At 39.7% G+C, this 13,361-nt stretch overlaps 1 long non-coding RNA gene across 1 annotated transcript; it reads left to right on the forward strand.

Annotated features, from left to right (window-relative positions):
• The first annotated feature begins 6,695 nt into the window (after positions 1–6,695).
• LOC121866675 lies at positions 6,696–13,101 on the forward strand. The gene is made up of 2 exons (XR_006088998.1): positions 6,696–6,878; positions 12,901–13,101. It is a non-coding gene; the product is annotated as an uncharacterized LOC121866675 (long non-coding RNA).
• The last annotated feature ends 260 nt before the right edge of the window (positions 13,102–13,361 follow it).

Here is a 13,361-nt window from a genome sequence, read left to right on the forward strand (position 1 = left end):
TCCACTTTTCCTCGACTCACACTTTCTCAACAATATACTCAAGCTTATGTCTTCGCTGTGTGTTCAACTCCTTCCACCGTTTACACCTTCCTCAGCTTAACATGCTTCTTCCTCATGTTCAGCAGTGTACTACGGTCACCACATCACATTTTGGCAGGAATCTACAACCAATGAAGCATCAGTTTTTCAGTGGCGCCATGAAACATCACCTCTGACGTTTCAGCCGACTTCACACGCCCCATGCCCACGTGGTTGTTGTTGTTGCGGTGGCTTCTAACTGAGCCTTTCTACTCCCGGGGCTCAACGTCACATCACACTGTTTCAAGAGGCACATCTTGTTCCACAGGATGAAACTGAGGTATTGTTTTATTGGATTTCCGGTTGGTACATTCTTCTTGGATATCTGTTGAAATCAATACAGAGCCGTGAACTGGATAAAATTTACAGTACTGTGCAGTGTTAGAAATTATTATCATTAACCCTTAGGCCCCGGGTGACATTCCACAACGTCCGCCTATTGCAGCTAATATTTTTTTATTATTATTTTTGGAAAAGTTTATTTTTTCTTGATTTATCCTCAAGGGGGGGGGGGGGTACTGCCAACAGCACCCTAACCTGGGGCTTAAAGGTTAACTATAATAATTATGGCATAATGCTCATTATATACATATAGTAACTAAAATATTTATAACCCCCACAAGTTTCAAAAACCTAAAATGAAAAAGTTGACAATCATTTCTAAGACACAACATTCCCTTTGGTTCAAAATTATCCTCCAAAGAACAAAGGTTCACCAAAAGTGAAGATTTGAAATGATAACATTGGATATTAAACATCCATACTGACTTAACATAAATAAATTTATAATTACATCTGTTTCCTCAGGATAATCTGGTAATACTATACTGCACTGACTAATGGCCTACCATATTCTGGATACTTTAACTGTTGGTTAGAAGTTCTATTGGTGTTCATTGCATAGTTGACATGCTATAGAACACAACAATTGATTAGACATATGAAGCAGTGTGCTGCATGAGACCCGACACATTACAGAGGGGAGCAAACACCCAAGCCACTAGACCTCATCATAACAAACGAGGAGGGTATGGTGGCCAAACTGGAACACCTTGCCCCAGTTGGCACCAGTCACCATATAGTGTTGTCATTCAGATTTATCTGTTACCTAGTTCAAGAAAAGGCCAGGCCAAGGTGCAAACATTACAAGGGAAATTACAACGGGATGAGGGAAGAGATGAGGGGTATCAACTGGCCTGACTCATTAAGGCACAAGAACGCAGACACTACGCTGAATATCATAACTAGTAAAGTGACCCATTTGATCGATAAATACATACCCTAGAAACCCAATGCCTCTATGATTACGAAGGGATCCCTACACATGAACCATGCGGCGGTCGACAAAGTTAAGAAGAAAACCCAGAAATTCAAGACGTGGGTTGGGTCAAACGATGAGCAGGACAGGAGGATGTATGCAAGAGCCAGAAACCAAACAAAGGTAGGGTGTAGAAGGGCTGAAAAGGAATTCCACAGGCTGGTTGCAAGCGAGGTCAAGTCAAACCCAAAGGTGTTTTACCGCTGTGCAAAATCGAAATTAAAAGGCGAGTAGGAGTATCAGACCTGAGGCTTGAAGATGGTAGTTACGCAGATTCTGACCAGGATAAAGCTGAGGCATTGAACAGCTTCTTTTCCTCAGTGTTCAGAAGAGAGGATACGATTAACCTTCCTGCGTTTGAGGACAGACGTTTCGACACAGCACTGACCCACATTGTGTTCACAGAAGAGGGTATTAGAAATAAACTGTCAAAGCTAAAGGTCCATAAGAGTCCCGGCCCTGCCATGGTGCATTTCAGAGAGCTAAGAGAGTTGTGCAACGAGCTTGCCGAACCCCTGAAGATCCTGTTTTGCAAATGCCTGGATGAACAAAAGGTCCCCAGTGATTGGAAAGTGGCTTATGGAGTCCTAGCTTCAAGAAGGGCGATCGTCACTCCACGAACAACTATAGACCGGTGAGCCTGACCAGCATAATATGTAAAGCACTTGAGAGTATTATCAGAGACGCCGCGATGGAACATCTACTACGAAACAACCTTGTAAAGGATTGCCAACACGGTTTTATGCCATGGCGCTCCTGCTTAACATAATTGCTCAAGGTATTGGATATTTGGACCCATATTCTGGAACGGGGTGGTAATATCGACATTATATACCCAAATTTTGCCAAGGCTTTCGACAGTGTACCCACGAAAGGCTGAAAATCAAATTGGAAGGGTACGGAATTCAGGGAAATGTCCTAGCGTGGATAGAAGACTTTGTACATGACCGCACGCAGTGTGTGGTGATTAATGGCACGAAATCATCATCTGTACCTATCACAAGCGGCGTACCACAGGGCATTGTATTGGGCCCGCTGTGGTTTGTTTGTTTCGTAAATGACATGCCTGATGTTGTACACTCCTCCATACAAATGTTTGCCGATGACGCCAAGTTATTTCGGGAAATCAAGAACCACGCGGACTGTGAAGAGCTGCAGAAGGATCTCTGTGAGCTCCAAGAATGGTCGAAGAAATGGCTGCTGAGATTCATTGTCACGAAGTGTAAGAGGATGCACCTGGGGCGTACCAACGGTAAGGAAGCGCATCATATGTCCCAACGGGATGAAGAAACTGCACTATTTGAGACTGAATGTGAAAAGGACCTAGATATGTATGTTGAACATAAGGAGTCTGCAATAGGCCGGTTGGCCTGTGCATGGCAGCTCCTGTCGAGAGTTACTACCATTCTCCATCATCCATGAATCTATCCAGTCTCCTTTTGAAACATTCCAGCGTTTCAGCACTTACTACAAAGTTGCTAAGCTTCTTCCACTCGTCCACAACCCTATTTGTGAACCAGTTCCTTCCTATCTCCCTCCTAAACCTAAACTTATCCAACTTAAATCCGTTGCTTCGAGTCCTATCCTGCTCGGATATTACAAAGAACTTTATCTACTGTATATCCCTTTATTGATTCCTTTCACCCACTTAAATACTTCAATCATATCTCCCCGCACTCTTCGTCTTTCTAGGGAATGCAAGTTTAGTTTCTTTAACCTATCCTGATATGGAAGGTTTCTAAGTCCCGGAATCATTTTCGTCATTCTTTGCTGTACCGACTCTAGTGAATTGATATCCATTCTATAATAAGGGCACCAGAAGTGAACCGCATAATCGAGGTGCGGCCTGACTAGCGCAAGATATAGTTGCAGTAAGACCTCTGCACTCTTATTACTTACACTTCTAGATATAAAACCCCATACTCTGTTTACCTTATTTCGAACATTATCGCATTGTTTTCTAGGCCGTAGGTCCGGGCTTAGTACCCCTAGGTCTCTTTCACAAGTCGACTTCTCTAGGTTGATGTTGTTAAGGCTGTATGCATTGACAGTATTTGTTCTTCCAATATTAAGTACGCTGCACTTGCTGGTGTTGAATTTCATTTGCCATTTTTCAGACCACCCCTGCAGTTTATTTAGATCCTCCTGTAATGCATTTGCATCCTGCCCTGAATTAGTCTCGGGCCATTGCGAAAAGAAGGTAAATCAGGCAAATAAATTATTGGGTCTTATAAGAAGGTCGTTTAGATATCTAGACGGTCCGTCTCTCGTAACGATCTTCAAGAGTCCTTCCCCATCTGGAGTACTGTCACCCCGTCTGGTCCCCGAGATATGCAAGGGACTGTCATTTTTTTTTAAATGTTCAAAGGAGGGCCACCAGACAGGTGCCTGCCCTTCGGCACCTCAGCTACCCTGAGAGATTGGAGCGCCTGAACTTGCCGAGCTTATACTACAGACGGGCAAGGGGGAGACCTAAGTGAGGTGTATAAGCATCCTAAGGGGCACTACTCAATCGAGTGTCCTTACTTGGAGCTGGCGGACGCTCGCCCCACAAGGAGTCACAGCTCAAGATTGAAGAAGCCTCAAGTCCAGAAAGCTGCGAGGGCAAACTTTTTCGGAGTGACAGTTGTGAACTCTTGGAACAATCTACCAGAAAGTGTTGTGACGGCACCGAGTGTGAGCTCTTTCAAATCAAGACTTGACCAACACTGGAACGGGTTCAGGGACATTCAGGAGCCGGGCATGCCCAGGACTTGCCAACAGTGCGTAACAGAGACGTGACCGATCGCCCAAGCGGCTAACGAGCCGATCAGTGGCGAAGAGGATAAAGTAAAAGTAAATGTATCTGTACATACTGAACCAATGCATTGTTGGTCAAGTCTTGTCTTGAAAGAGCTCACACTCGGTTCTGTCACATTTTCTGGCAGGTAGTTCAAATAGTTTACAATTCTGAGTACAGTAATTGAGCGAAAACTCGGCTAATTTTCTGTGTCGGTACATATAGCTCTATCTGCCGAGTGTGAGTCATGACGGATGTTGTGATGTTGTGTACGAAGTTTTCCGTTTCTTATGAATCAAACAGAAATAACTACGAACAAGCACAATTTACGGGAGCTGGTGGAAATAGTGTATCTATGACTTAAACAACGGGTTCTTTGACTTCTAATTTGTTGAATAAATTAACATGAATAAAGGTATCTAGGGCAAATTATTGCACCATTGTTTACAAAGTTTCTGTCGGCCCAGCCACCGTCAAATATTAAACAAGAAGGAAAACTTTGTGATTTTTTTTCTCGATTAAGACTGTCTCACGAATGAAAGAAAACGAATGGCGTTTACATGATAGAAAATGCAATTTAAAACCATAAAAGATTCACACGTTAAGATAAATTTGTCATGGTTGGGATTTTCGTTATAAAATAAGAAAATAAATGACAAAAGAAATCACTAATTTTGAACTTCATATGCTTGTGTTCTCGAGTATCTCCTGAATAAGGTTTGCCAAACCTTTACCTGTTGTTTCTATTGCGACTAGAAAGCCAATAAAATGCCAGGAAATAAAATTGAAAGCAAATCCAGATTTAATTATATTACTGTACAAGACAACGGTAATAATGCTTTGTTAGGTGCAAATTTTTTTTATAGGACGTATAACACGTATAGCAAAAATTCTTAACTTTATTCCTGAAAGTCTCAGGAGGTCCATTGATGGGCTTTGGGCCTTCGCCTAGTCTGCCTATACTTCGGATCGGCCCTGGCTTTTGATAAAGTAAATTACAATAAACTTATAGACCTTGTGTTCCTTAATTGTGCCTGATAGAATGTATAACTTTAGAATAAATGACCCCGTGTGAATAAAGCATTTAAAAGGTTTCTTTCATTTTCCTTTTAAATGACTAAACTGTCTGCCACAGTGTTTAGTGTTTGTATATTATTGAATGTGACACTGTCAGAGACTTCAGGCCACCTGACTTATTGTATCTTGAACTATGTAATTACTACATTGAATCAGGGGTGCTTGAGGACATTCTTGCTGTTTATCCCAAATTTGCTAGCCCACACTCATTAGTCTTCAATTAGAATATGACTCCAATGTATGTGACCCACTGACCTATATATACTGCTAATGAATATGATGTATTTCCTTCTTTGTATACGAACCTCTGTCCTGCATGGCAGTGAACAGTGGCATTACCCACATGAATCTGACCTATATATAGTGTCAATGAATATGATGCATTCTTTGTGTACGAACCTCTGTCCTGCATGGCAGTGAACAGTGACATTACCCACATGAATCTGACCTCAATACATTTATAGCTGTTAAAGAATATGATGTATTTCTTTGTGTATAAACCTCTGTCCTGCGTGGCAGTGAGAAGTGATAACACCCTGTGTCAAGACCTGACCGAATTACTCAGAATAGGCAAACTGCGGTCCGACTAATTACCCAAATGTAGCCGCAATTAAGTCAAATAATGATCCTACATGAATAAATCGGACTGCCAATCACTTCTCGACTAGTATTTGGTGTCAAAAAGTAAAAAAAAAATGGAAAACTTACTTTAATCTGAGTTAATAGATCGCGTGCATGTACCGAGGGGGGCGAGTAATTACGCAAATGTACCCAAATGTAGCCGCAATGAAGTCAAATGATGGTCTTACAAGAATAAATCGGACTACCAATCACTTCTCGACTGATATTTGGTGTCATAAAGTCACAAAAAATTGGTAAACTTAATTTAATGAGTTGTGTTAGGTTAGGTTAGGTTAGATACATGCACTCGATCTATTAACTCGGATTAAATTAAGTTTACCAATTTTTTGTGACTTCGTGACACCAAATACCAGTCGAGAAGTGATTGGTAGTCCGATTTATTCTTTTAAGACCATCATTTGACTTCATTGCGGCTACATTTGGGTACATTTGCGTAATTACTCGCTCCCTCGGTACATGCACGCGATCTATTAACTCAGATTAAATTACGTTTTCCATTTTTTTTTTACTTTGTGACACCAAATATTAGTCGAGAAGTGATTGGCAGTCCGATTTATTCACGTAGGACCATTATTTGACTTAATTGCGGCTACATTTGGGTAATTAGTCAGACCCGGCAAACTGTACTACAAGCTTTGCCAATAAATTTGTTAAACTAAGTATACCTGCATTGTCTATATGTACACGCTGAACCAATGTGGACCTGTATGCCGATTTTATTGAATATCTAACTATAATAAATATTAAAGCCATGACGTGTTAACTTAACGCCATCTATTAACATAATTTACACAGGCTGTACCATACACACTGCCACATGTCGCTATAAACGTAGATTCCTCTTTTGTTTACATGCTGACGTCCATCCTCTCCTTATTATTCCCAGTGTTACTCAGATTCACGTGAGTCTGTGACATCGGGGGGGAGTTACTGCTTCTCATATCATTTGCAGCTCTTTGGATTCCTGTTGACAAGTATTTCTTGGTAAGGACTGAATAATATACAGGCATTTATGGCAAAGATAAACGTTGTAAGGTATATTGTTGTAGGTTTAAAGGCTTCTTTATACACGGTAAACTTAATATGGAGGTCAGTTTTACCAGCTGGAAGTGGAGGATTGTTTCATAGTACTGTGTAGTATACTACTGTAATTTTAATACTGCTTCGAAAGGATTACATAAAAAGTGTGTTTTTTTTATTTGTTAGCGTATGGATTGATATTTGGTAGCAAGTGTTACGTCCGTTACATAATTGTATAGTTGTGCGTATTAGTCATGATGACATTTGAAATTTTTCTATAAAAGTAAATGCTATCTTAACTCATGAAAAATCCCCCAAATTGGTAAGTGGTAAAATTTTAATTTCGGCCATCCCTGTATTTAGATATCAAGCATAACCAACCTAACCTAACAGTCACAGAACCCAGAAACTATATCTAACCTAACTGAGGGGGCTTCACCCGCCCCTTTCTGGTGGGGGTTAAATTCCCTTATGACCGTAACTAAAATAATACCTGGAAAATATTTAGTTGCCAAGCACGGAAATGAGGAGTTATAGGGATATGACACCCCCTCAGTTACCACACAATACTTGTTTGCACAAAGTGGGCAGGGCTTTGAAATACGACTTATATAGGTGTAGGCAAATGTGGGGTAAAAAAAAAAAAAGGATGAAATGAAACCTAACAAAACCACCTAACCAGAGAAGCCAGAAGGACCTGCCCTAACCTCCTAGCCAAGAGGGGCAAAGCCTTTTGAACTCCAGATGTGTAAAAGACTTACCTTAATTAACAGATGCAGGAGGATAAAGTGATGCCACTTGAATGAGGAAGTGGTGGAGTATTGTGTTAAAACACTGTAAACCCACAATTACGAGATATCTTCCTCTTGGGGAGTGTCTGTCTCTTACTGCAATACCAAGTATGCTGCTGTTCACAATAATGACAGTTGAATCACACCGTAGACATAACTGAAAAAGTGAGAACACCATGAGCCCTTAAAAGTATAATGGTTACCCCTCGTGTAATGAGGATAGCCGACCCAAGGGCCACCTATGCGTGAATTTGTTTAAGGTGTAGAAGCTCTCTTCACCACAACAACTGCACCCTGAGTTAATGAGCTGCAAGGAATAGTCCGGACAGCTCGCCAACTGCACTGGCTTATCATTAGGGTACCCCAAATACGATCCGCATATCGATTTACATTCAGGCCCCCAATTACTGCTGGGTAGACAGAGAGAAATTGTGTAATGAAATTTGCTCATAGCTTTTACCCTGCCGGGGATCGAACCCAGGTTTACTCACTTACAAGGCGAGCAGGCTGACTATTACACCACAGGTCGCCCTTAAGATATCATCAGCTACAGCTTCGTTTTCAGAAAAGTGCTGAATTATGTGCCAATCTGCCAAGCAGTAACCATCACAAACAAATGCCATCTTGCAACTCCACATTTCAATTCCAGAGCTTGCACATGCTCACAAGTCTTCTGCTGATTGTCTCACAAGTATCATGTGACATCCAAACTTACACTAATTGGCTGAGTAATAAATAAGCAATAGATTTCCCTGTGAATATGTACTAATTTTGGTAATGTATGAAAACACCACAACCACCAGTTGTTTGATTTCGTTAATTTTTTCCCACAGATGTTCTTATCATTACAGTAAGAATTTTAAAAGAGGCAGTATTAATTAATACCTAATGGGACCTGACCTAACCAACCGAAGAATCCTACCTAACCTTACCTAACTTCTGGACCCCTCTCCATATTAATCAGAAAGTACTTATTTTGATATCTGGTACCAATGAAAACAACTTTGTTGAAACGTCATGGTGTAATTTTACATTTTGTGAACATGGGGATATACTCCACCAAGCAGGTTGGTTGTAAACAAACAGAACAGACGACAACACGGCAGATTTCTTTAGGATTACTGTATTTACGGTAAATACAGTAATTAATTTCTTCACATACAAAGCATGTAGACAATTTTAGTGTAATATAATCACTTTTTCACCATGTTTTACACCGCAATTTCCCTCATCCTTTATACCCTCCCCACTACAGGTGATTTATGATCGTAGATACAGAAAAACTAAAAAAATAAATAAAAAAATACTGTACTTATAATTAAAATAAAAAGTTGTTGCCTTTTAAAATACCTGTACTTACTATAACGATAAGAACTTCTGTAGAAAAAATGAACAAAATCAAACAACTCCCTCTGGTGGTAATGATTTCCTCAAATTACCATCTTTTAAAATGAAATAGAAAAATCTAAACAACTTGAAAACTATAAACTCCCAATGGAAACACTATGCAGGTAGTAATATTTTTTTCTTTATCACCCTATATAAGAATCAATAGAGTTCCAAGCTTGGCAACTTCAAAATAATAACCACAATTTTTTTTTTTTTTAATGTCTTTACCATTTTTTCTGTCCTAAACACTTCTATACCTGTGCTCTAGGACACCAAATCTCTATTGTTTCTGTCTGGACTGTTTTATTCCATTCATGGAAACATTAAAAGAAGCTTACCAAATACGGTGGCATTATATTGTACTTTATTTATGTAGTTGCTCCATGGATGTAACATTGCTGCTATCTGTCCCACAGGCTGTGTGGCTGGAATTTAGGCCCTAGATTACCATGGTGGACAGTTGCTACATGGCAGTTGTGTGTAGTTTGACATGGAAAAAAACATTTGTTATGCAATTTTAAAGTTAAAAAACAGAGAACCTAACCTAACTATTATCACCATAATCAGCATCAAACATTGTACTGGTATCCCTCATTTAATGGTGGGGGTTGCAGTCCTGTGAAACTTAATGTTAAGCAAAATTATATCTAAACAAGGGATAATAACAAAACATGGAGGTCAAACAAGTTCAAATGGCAGGGCAGTAAACACCAATTACAGTACAGTACAGTACACTGTACAGCTCCTCCCCGACTTACGACCTACTCGATTTACGTCTACTTGCACTTACGACCTGCCTCAGTCGTACCAAAATTTGGTCAAATTATGTATTTTCGAGTCCCAAAGTCAGTACGCAGACAAAAATTTCATCTGTAATTCACTTTAAAATGGCTGGCAAACTTAAAAGGGAGTGTTTTGTGGTGCTGAGAAGAAAAAAAGAGACCCCCATTTTATATTTTCTATGTATTATTTAAGCATTTCCGACTTACGACCTTTTCTACTTACGACTTGGATGTCGGTCCCTAACCCCGTCGTAAGTTGGGAGTAGCTGTAATACCTAATATTAAATGGGTTTGTTATTAAATGGTTTTGATGTTAAACGATTGATTAAATGTATTGGCACCATAAGGTTGAGGCAAATTCGAACAAATTTATTTATTTATTTTATTTTATTTTTTTTTTTTCGGGGATTAGCCCACCTGGGCACAGGTCAACGACCCACAACGGGGCAAAAAATAAGAGTAGAAGGAAATAAAAAATAAAAAGGAAAAGGTTATACTACTGCATTAATCTACACCGCGAAGATGCCGGAAAACCAGCTTTTTAAAGTGGGACATTGTATGATTATGGAAACACAGAAGGAGGCAGAGCATTCCACAGTTTGGCTGTGTGAGGAAAGAAGGAGGTACTATAATGGGTTATTCTAGTGTAACTGACATCCACAGAGAAATGGCGGGCAAGACGTGTGTTACGAGCCCACGGCCTTACCGGCGGTACACGGGATGCAAGATCCACCGAACATTGCCCGTTGATGAAAAAAATGCCAAGTTAAACAATAAAACTAATACGTAGTACAGGCATCCCATTCCTGAAAATCTTTCTGTAATACGAAACCATTTTTCCCATTAAATTCAGTTATATAAGTTGAAATGCATTCCTATGTAAATTTTTTGAGGCCCAGAAACGTAACGCAAGAACATATAGGTATGAAATTAGACGCTTTTAACCACATACAATGAGTCATTCGTGATGTAACATGATGATAATTTAGCTAAACGCTCAAATTTTACTTAACAGAAACAATGTTGAGTGCTGCAGGTGGTGGTGAGGTGAAGTGGTGCAATTGTAGTTGCTGGGAGTTACCTCCTTAAAACATCAAGTTTATAGTCCAACGCTATTCCTTAATGGAATCTTTTATCCCCACTGCTTTCGTTTGAACTACATGGCATTTTTCCCTTCATCTTGAATAAGGGTACACAGTAACACAGGTGCATAATTGAATACAAACTGGGAAAAAAATTGTAACTGAGCAGTGCCATTATTATGTTGGTTGCTGGCAACTGGGGAAGTGAGTGGCCTTCCAAATGTCTTGTGACTACCACAGACAATCCACAGTAAATAAAATGTTAAAATTGTTTGGAAAAAATTGGATTAAGAATTGTGATTTTTACTTAACGGGTAATTTACCAAAATTCCGTAAGGGCGAAATTCCATAACCAGGGATTCCGTAACGCTGGGGACACCTTATCATAGAATAAAATAGGTTATATTTATGTAAAAGAAAATAAATCTTTTTACACTCAAACCATCCTCTGGGTGATGTGACACAGTTCAGCCAGGCAGTTACCCAACTGATTCTGAAATGTCATGCTGGTTAGGTTAGGCTATGATGTTACATTGGGTAAAGGAGTGATGGAGCATGGCTTTGCTCGAGATGTAGTTAGGCCTACAGCCCACTGCCTCCATAAATACTGTACAGGTAAATCCCAATAACTGATGTACTTACTGTAATGTGGACTGAAAAGTCAACATATAGTGAATCAGCAGTTTTTTAGCAATTAATCCCATAAGAATATAACTAATTAGGGAGCAACCACCCACCCAAAAAACTCCCATCCATTCTTTATATATTTTTTGTTCAGACTGTCAAGTGCCCCAAAAAAAAAATAGAAAGCAAGCATAACAATTAATTAAAGAAATTGTGTATAAATTATGACTGTTATTCACCAGTGCTGAACCGTTGCGTTCACAATGAGTCGTCATTCTTCCCTTCAGCCAGTCCCTTTGACTGAAGGGCTGGCTGATGCTTTACCTACTGTTTCTGCCATTAAGAATTTTAAAAGATATCCCCACACATTTTGAGAACAATTGCAGGCTAGCGGAAAATTTTTAGATACAGCATGCCTGCCAATACATGCACTTTGTTGATATCCCATGCCTGTAAACCTGTGCTATATGGTTACTGGAGAAATGCAGCCATCTGCGGACATAATAAATGGCTTCTCTCATAATAGTGCAGGAACCATAGTGGAAAAAGTACCCTGTTTAGTGATTCCATTCACATTAGTGTATACGTATACTGTACCTAAATCCTATACCTGTACAGTATAGGTACGTAGAGGGGTCCTATGGGGAGTAGAAATAGCTGGTTTTCATTGTTAAGTTGTGCATTACCGATTTATGAGCCTTTTTTACTATTTCCATTGTTTACGCGATTCACGATATTTTCAAAATCACTATAATTCAGCTACAGGCACTAATACTATATGCTCTGTGTGTAGTGTTATGTGGTATAAAATTGACAGGAATATCATACACTTCTGCATGCAGGTAAAACCAGAAATACTCATGTTTTAAAAACAGATTATATTAACTAATATTAATAACCGAATCTAATCTACCCCCCCTCCCCCCACACACCTCATACCCACCCACCCCTTACCCACCCATACCCACCCACCCACCCACCACCTTACCCACCCCACCCACCCACCACCCACCCACCCACCCACCCACCCACCTATACCCACCCACCACCCATACCCACCCCACCCCTAAGTAGCATTAAGGTTTAGTTAATCTTTAAATGAAATAAGTTGGGTACATAATCTTCAGGTAGTAATTAGATTTAACCATGACTTAGTGCTGACAGTTTCATTATTCTCTTGATCTTATTTGGCCGCAGCCCAATAAGAGATGGAAATGTCCTTTTTTTCTTACGTAGATATTGAAGGATGCCTGCTTGGCTAAATTTACTTAATCACACTTGTTTAAGAAAATAATTGATATTGTTTATTTCCCAACAGTTTGGTACAGTGTTGTCTCGAGAACAAAGAATTTGACGTATAGTTAACCAGATACTGTACATCCAAAGATGTCAGAGAAGCCACCTCCATACAACCCATATGTTGGACCTACACCAGGGCCTCCAAGTACAGTATACAGTGTTTCTTTCTGTATAACATTGTATGTTGATAGTTAAAAACCATTAAATGACTGAAGCTACAGTATCTTATAACACCAGTCCAATTACAAATTCCATAAACATTTGTGTGCTGTTACAGTACACTTAAAAAATAATGCAATTATATTCAGTTTTTGTTGAAAGATATAAAGTGCATAGGTAATTTCCTCAAGCAAAGGAAATTGACTTGGAATAAAAGATACCAGAGGAGCCGTAGCTTTCCTGGAAAATACGTTGATGAGTTACACACAACTGTAAATAGACATCCTGTCACCAGAGAACAACTTTTATCTCCCCTTTTGG

The sequence above is a fragment of the Homarus americanus genome, unplaced genomic scaffold (genome assembly GCF_018991925.1).
Source record: "Homarus americanus isolate GMGI-L3 unplaced genomic scaffold, GMGI_Hamer_2.0 scaffold36133, whole genome shotgun sequence".
Taxonomy (NCBI): Eukaryota; Metazoa; Arthropoda; class Malacostraca; order Decapoda; family Nephropidae; genus Homarus; species Homarus americanus.